The following is a 5,996-nucleotide window of genomic DNA, read 5'->3' as shown; positions in this document are numbered from 1 at the left end:
TGGAAGTTAGTACTATGGTAGTCCTGCTTAGGCAGCCCACTGTGGATAAAGGCTCCGTTTAATCAGACTGAATGAGCTGCAGTGTGTCAGCTGATAGACCGATGCATTACTGATTTACTGGAATATACACAGTGGTGAGCATTGGGCTGCTGAGAGCAGTGGAAACCACCAGAAGAAAGCATTTTCTTGAAGGACACAAGCAAGAGACACACACTCTTCATGGTAGACCCATGTTTAATCAGCGTAGTTTCAAAAATGATCCCAATAGTCCCAGACAGAATGGCAGAGAAAAACTGAAAAATGAGACAGGAGTAACATGTTTTGCTCCTCTCTTGATTTATGGAAAGTCTTGAGAAAGCCTTGTTTTCCATTATCATGGCCCCACCATGAGCACTGCAGTGAATACTGAAATGCTTTGTGGTAAGAATCAACCAGCTGTTGAGCCACCCTGCTCTCCTTTTGGCAGCTATTCACTGTAATGCTGCTACTTAGCAGGCAGTGATACAGTGCTTTCATAATGATACACATCGTGACTGTACTATAGTATGAATTCTGTTTAATTCATATCTATAATTATGTGTCTCTCTAGTCACCTGTTCACTGAACAGTAACTACCTTGGTACCTGCTGTATGTGAGTGACATGCATGGAGTCTACTAATGACCAATTCCGTCTGAATTCACAGATGGGGGTTGCAGCACCATTTTCAATTTGGCTTTGGAAGATAGTTGTGGGAGATCATGATTAAAAAAAAAACTTTATGTGCAAATTTACAGGCATCTACTCCCAGTAGTTTTTGAGTTATGGCATTTTCAAATTTTAATAATTCAGGCCAAAATGCCCTCCCCCCAATCCTCGCCTGGAATTTTTAGGTTTTAAAATACTTATATCTCTGCTTCTGGGTATCACAGAGACTTGAATTTTTTTCTCCAAGCTCCCTACATGTTGGTGATGTCCTAGAAACAACACACACACTCAGCAGAAGTCTCTACAGAGCAGGGGGGCTTGCTCAAAATGTATACATTATTTGTAAAAACCACTCGCAAGTAGGGTTAAGGGTGTTAAAAATACTAGAAATCTTACAGATTAATGTCTTAGCACCATTTAGTATTGCTCTAGACCAGACTGGCTTGTAACTTATACAGGGGGAGCCTTCTAAGCACATTGTTTAGAGAGATATGGACTGCTGAACATTGCCCCCCCATGAAAAGTGCATTTGATAATCATGTCATTATTAGTATCATCATTATTAGACTGATGATTGCATAATCCCTTCAGGATCACCCAGTGAGGAGCTGTAGGAAATAGCTTGGGTAAAGAATGTCTGAGTTATTTTTCTTCATCTGTTGCAGCTGTGACTCGCAACCAGACAGGGGCAGAAAAGGGAAAAATGAAGGTAAACATGATTCCTGTACTTGATGTGGACCTGAAGCTACCTACTGTGGTATTGCAGAATACATTTCTGTTCAGCAAAACACTGAATCAAAGAAACGAACACACCACAGTGGACTTCCCTTTAAAATGGATCAACAGTAAGTTAAAATAAGTGACTCTGAATCAAGAAACCAATCACAGCCTGTTTGCGCTGGTCCATAACAGATCTGGTGCTCCCCTGCCTCTTCATCTCAATCAGTACCCTGGCAAACTCTATATGTATGAGCAGTGGTTGTTCATCTTCATCTCTGTATGACCCCTGAACAGGATTTTGTTTCTTCTAAACCTCTCAAAATCTGTCAAACACATTATTTACTTGTTTTAAAAGATACCTTCAAATTATGAGGGTGTTTCAACTTTTAGAGGAACAACATTCAAGGAAATTCTACTGAATATATGCATTACAGGAGTTTTCTTAGGTCAGTGTATGAATCCATTGTTTGTTCTTAACAGTATTCAGAGGCAGACTGAACCTCAACATTCAGACCTGTAGTTCTATCAGCAGTTTTTTTTTTTTTTTAAACTGAAAAACCTGCTTAAGAGCACTCAGAACTGCAACCATTAATGTCTTTTTAATTGTCACTTATGTTTAACTGCGTGTACATGTGGGCTTTTAAGAGTGTGTGTGTAAAATGTTTTGATTCACTGTCACGTATTTTAGACCAGCAATGTACTTTTAATTGGCATTTTTGTGTGAGTGTCTGGGCTTTTAAGAGAGAGAGAGAGAGAAAGAGAGAGAGAGAGTGTGTGTGTGTACATGTTTATCGGTGGGGAGTTGGTGGGGACTTTGACCTGACTCCATGCTATCTCGGTGGGGACTCGCGTCACGGTGGGGACAAAAAATGAGGTCCCCACGGGGGGGGAAACAGTGTTTTTTTTTTGGCCATGTTGTTATTACTGATAAAAGTAAAAGTGCAAAACAGTTTCTTTAGGGTTAGGCATTGTTTTGGTCTGGGTTAGGGTTAGGGTAAGGGTTAGGGGCTAGATATGAATGGGAGTCAATGGTAAGTCCCCACGGGAATAGCAGAACCAGACGTGTGTGTGTGTGTGTGTGTGTGTGTGTGTGTGTGTGTGTGTGTGTGTGTGTAGAATATTTTGTTTCACTAAGTCATGTACTTTTTTGTAACATTGTAATGTGATGTTTTTATTGTGACCTGCTAAGGGACTGCAGACGAAAATTAGCTTAAAGCTAACTCTGGTACAATGCATTAAATGGAAACATTTATGTTTAATACTGTACATGGTCCCTTTTTAAATAAACTGTTAATAATAATAATAACTTCCTCGTGACAGGTAAAATGAAGTAATTTTACCCATCAGAGTAAATTTATTCAGGTTTCTCACCCTCGTCATGAGGGTAATATAGTACTTTGACATTTTCATGAAAGAGCTCATTCTTGCTGAACTTGTTTTTCCTTTCCGCCAACACTGGAAACTCAGCCTGAGTTCACTGAACCATTGAGACATTAACTGCTCACAGGGACAAGGTTTAAAGATTTAAACACAAGCTGCATAGTTTCAAAGCTCATGTGAAGTAATGGGAAAAAAAACTGCCTTGTGTGTTTTACTACATTCTCAGGCCCAAATGTGGCAGCTGCTGTAGTCAACAAGAGGCCAAATAGCGTGACAGCTAAACAATTTAGGAGCTTTTTTTATTTTGTTGTTCTTGTTTCATTTGGCTTAAAACTAAAGTAATTCCCACGTATTCCTTAATATGGGGCAGTGTCAGACTTAAAGGCTGAGTATCATGTTTAAATAAATGAAAAAGATTTAGAGCTCTAATGTGCAGGTGTCAAGTGAGAAATGAGCAACAGAGACTGTATGTGCAAGTAGTCAGTTAAATATATGAAGTTACATGATTAACAGTTTTCTACTAGCATTCCTCTCGCATCATTTGCTTTTAAATAAAGTAGGTCCACACATTGGTTCACTTTGTGTAGAGAAAAAGTCACATCACGTGTTAAAGCCCTTTATTTATGCAGTCTAAAGAAGAAAATCTGTGTCAGCAAAGAACATTGGTAACCATGTGCATGATGTGTATTATCTTTGATTGATGTTTTAGGTTTGGTTGAGCCAGCTTCCACAAACACAGCCAGTAAAAGTCTGCATCCAAAACCAGCACAACCACAGAGGATGCCATCTCCAGTCTCCACACATCTTGAAATAAACAAAGCGGGGTGGAGCGACTGGAGTCTATCCCAGCTGATGTAGGGCAAAGGCAGGGGACACCATGGACAGGTCACCGGCCCATCACAGGACTACATATAGAGACAACCAAGCACTCTCACATTCACACCTATGGACAATTTAGAGTTACCAATTAACCTTGGCATGTTTTTGGAGTGTGGGAGGAAGCCGAAGAACCCTGTGAGAACCCACACATGCACAGGGAGTACATGCAAACTCCACATAGAAAGATCTTAGGCATGGCCGTAGCCAGGTATGAGGTCAGCGAGGTCCGGACCTCACCTATTTTTTCCGAGTTTTTTTTTTTTCGCCAAATATGCCCAACTGAATAAAACATAAACTCATAAAAACTTGAAACCTCTCTGTGAAACGTGCTTGTAAATTGTAAATTGTGGTAAACATCCATGGCCTTTGTGTTTGTGCCTGTGTGCGTGTTGCGGTGAAAAGCTGTTTGATCAGCTGATGCACGTACCCGCAAATGCGCCCTGTGATGCGCTTGGCAGCGGGCCAAACCCCGTTCAAAAACTAGTGTTTTTATTATTAGCACTTTGTAGACCACATCCCCGCCCATCTACACCAAGGTGACCACAATATATATATTTTTTGATAATTCGGCACTAGTTCGGCCTGTCAGATCATCTGATCAAAGAGTTTAATTACTTTTATCCACAGCGGAGAGCGCGTCCGGCGCTTTTTTTTTTTTTTTTTTTTTTTTTTGATGAGCGCCTGGCTCATCAGACAACATACAATGTATGTTGAAGATATTTCTAACCTTGCCAGTGACGACTTGTGCCTGTGAGAGGTCATTCTCAGCCATGCGAAGACTTAAGACATGGCTTAGATCTACCATGTCCAACGACAGACTGACAGGCCTGGCGATGATGCATGTGCATCAGAAAGTGGAGGTGAACCGGGAGAATATCCTTCGACGGTGGGATGCCTCTGGTCACAGGAGGATTCAGCTAGCCTTTGATGTAAAAAGTTGATTTGTTTTTTGAAAAAATATACATTTTTGTTTGGAAAATGATGATTTCACATCATTAAAAGATATTTAAACAACAAACATCTTGTGTGACTTGTAGCCTAAAAAAAATATATAAAATAAATATTTTTAAAAAACACTGAAACTTTTTCGGCACGCGCTTTGCGCGAGCATCATGGACCTCACCTATTCCAAAATCCTGGCTACGGCCCTGATCTTAGGGCCAGGATGTGAACCATAAATCTTCTAGCTGCAAGGTGACAACGCTAACCACGGATCCGCTGTGCAGCCCTCAACAAAACCAAGGAGATGATTATGGATTTTAGATAAAAGGAAGCTAAGATACATACCTGTGTCTAAAGTTTTGGTTTGGGAGGCATTTACCCTCGCTATTTTTAAGACCAGGCTTAAAATCTTCCTTTTTGACAAAGGTTATAGTTAGGACGAACTTGGGTGACCCTGAGAGGGTCAGTGGGAACCTGTATGTACGGGGCACAACTGACTGCTTCGACGTCCCCTGGTTATGCTGCTACAGACCTAGGCTACTGGGGGGCCTCTGGATGAGCCCTTCTCATTACTCCACCAAAGAACGCAGCAGAAGGATGTGACAATCTCCTGTCTGTGCACGTGACTCAAAAATAGACTAACGGATTTGGATGAAATTTTCAGGGAAGGTCAGAAATAACATAAGGACCACCTCATTACATTTTGGCAGAGATGCGGCTTATAGTCTGGATCCACGGATTTGTCAAGATAATGGCATGGCGTCACTGTAACTATGACAAGTGAATGCTACCTCAGCTGCCTGCTGATGCTCACGATTGCAATCCTACTACAAATCCACCTGCCAACCTATCCGAAATTACACAAGGAACAGTTAATTAAATTGTGGGGGTGTTACAAATCCCGTCAATTAACGACGCCTGCTACATATTTAAGTCAGGTGATTTGATATCTGTACATAATGTACACATGCATAACACACACCGGTGTTCAGTGCAAAGTCGGGGAATGAACAGTCTTGTCGAAGTACTGTGTTCTTAGAGTGCTTTTCTTGTTACCTGTGCATTTACTACCATACCATTATTACTCTGCATTCATTTTGTGTCCCCCTGTATCCCTTCTCCAAGTGTCCCTGGTCCCAAAGCTGGATGTTCTAATCTGTGGTTGCTGTCCCACCAATCTATTCTGCTTCACCCTTACCATACTTGATATGCTCATCTACACACTGTTTGCATCTTACTACCAGCTATGTATGTAGTATATTTAATGTGGGAGCCTTACACCGTAACAGTGAACTTGTGAATCAGTTTCATTGTTGGCTTTTTCTGTCCACATTCACTCTGTTTTAATTACGCATCACTTTTTATGTATCATCCATGTTTCTCATACCA

The sequence above is a fragment of the Acanthochromis polyacanthus genome, chromosome 11, assembly GCF_021347895.1.
Source record: "Acanthochromis polyacanthus isolate Apoly-LR-REF ecotype Palm Island chromosome 11, KAUST_Apoly_ChrSc, whole genome shotgun sequence".
Lineage (NCBI taxonomy): Eukaryota > Metazoa > Chordata > Actinopteri > Pomacentridae > Acanthochromis > Acanthochromis polyacanthus.
This window is presented reverse-complemented; position numbering follows the sequence as displayed.